Here is a 1,857-nt window from a genome sequence, read left to right as displayed (position 1 = left end):
CAGACAAAATAAGCTCTCCATATGAAAGCAGAGAGCCATGGTGTCAGCTTCCATTACTGGAAGTGGGCATCTAGTCTAGATAGGAATGGACAAAGGAAGGCCCTGTCATTAAAAAAGAGCAGGATGAGAAGGAATCATCTAGGTCTTAGAAAAAAGGATGGGCTGGAAAGACAAAACAGAATCTGAAAAACCCCCAAATACAAAACAAATGGCACTAACAATTGTCCCCTGCTTCCTCCAATGTAAATGTAAATTTCACCCCTCACAAAAAACAAACAGAAAAGAGAAAGGAAGGAAGGAAGGAAGGAAGGAAGGAAGGAAGGAAGGAAGGAAGGAAGGAAGGAAGGAAGGAAGGAAGGAAGGAAGGAAGGAGGAAAAAAGAAAAAAAAGAAAAAAGTGGCTTTGGAAAAAACCAGAATGAAATAACAGAACCACATTCAGTCATGGGTTGTTACATGTGTACCCAAGCCAAGGCTTATTTTATTCTGCTTTTTTCCAAAGCCACTTGGTTCAAAAATATCTGAAACTGCAATCCAGCCTCAAATAATAATATGATTGGGGTCCCTGGGTGGCTTACTTGGTTAAGCGACCGACTTGATTTTGGCTCGGGTTATGATCTTGCAATTGTGAGATGGAGCCCCACATAGGGCCCCTGCTGAGTGTGGAGCCTGCTTGGGATTTCCTCCCTCCCTCTCTCTCTTGCTCCTCCCCCACTTGCTTTCTCTCTCGCTCTCGCTCTCGCTCTCACTCTCGCTCTCGCTCTCGCTCTCGCTCTCTGTCTCGCTCTCTCAAAATAAATAAATAAGCTTTAAAATAATGATAATAATAATAACAACAATAATATGATCAAAATGGTAGCAACATGAAAGGTTGGATATTACTCTTATCATGGGCAAAGTCAATTGAATTTAAAGGTATAACCCAACCCCCATTCAACTCAATTTTAGGACGTATCTAAATAATTAGCCCTTCACCCTAAATGTCAGGCAGAGAAAAATGCTTGAATTTTCTGAGAAATACATAAAACTAAATAAAAGAAAATTATATCTTAATCTCCACTGTTCTACACAATGCCTAGTAACAAAAGTAACAAAAGAGTAAAGAAGCACAAAAATGTGACTTATAAACATGAAAACAATCCCTATTTCACAATGAAAAAAATATTACCAATATTACCCTACTCTTAGACATTTTTCAATAAGAGATATTTATTAAGCAGTAGAATGGGCATTTAGATTAGGAATATCTACTCCAGAATCTTCGCTCTCACCCATTTTTTTTTTTTAAAGTACACACCACACACAAAAACAAATGCAACCCGTGTTTCTCAGGATAGTAATAAAGGCATAAACCTTTTGATATAGATCATTTATATCAACATTTTGGACAAAGATCTTCCTTTTTTCCCAGTCTCCCTAGAGACTATCAAAAATTGCCAGTGTGTACTATATTTCAAGTCATCATGGTGGGGCATTGGGAAAAGCTTTCAATTAGCAATAATCACACCTCAGTAAACCTCATTGGCTACGATACTGCCACTCCGCAAAGCTTGGACAAAAATCTTAGGTAGGTGTAGGAAACAAATCTGAAAAACCCCCAAATACAAAACAATACGATTCATATATATGAATCATATATATGATTTCAGTTCTTCCCATATGTATTTGCTTATTTTTTTTGTATCTTCAGAATTTGATACTTCTAAAGAAGAAATCTCAAGAGAAATTAAAAATATTTTGAACTATTTAAAAGTGAAAACACAGATTACCAACATTTGTGGGACGCAGTAAAAGCAGTGCTTAGAGAGAACTTTATAGCATTTAATGAATATGTTAGAATAATAGATTTAAAGTCATA

General features: G+C 36.6%; 1 non-coding gene across 1 annotated transcript; it reads right to left on the bottom strand.

Moving 5' to 3' along the window:
• Positions 1-1,410: 1,410 nt before the first annotated feature.
• On the bottom strand, positions 1,411-1,550 carry LOC111558620. The gene has a single exon (XR_002739708.1). It is a non-coding gene; the product is annotated as a U4 spliceosomal RNA (small nuclear RNA).
• Positions 1,551-1,857: the final 307 nt, after the last annotated feature.

The sequence above is a fragment of the Felis catus genome, chromosome F2, assembly GCF_018350175.1.
Source record: "Felis catus isolate Fca126 chromosome F2, F.catus_Fca126_mat1.0, whole genome shotgun sequence".
In the NCBI taxonomy this organism is placed as follows: Eukaryota; Metazoa; Chordata; class Mammalia; order Carnivora; family Felidae; genus Felis; species Felis catus.
This window is presented reverse-complemented; position numbering and strand designations above follow the sequence as displayed.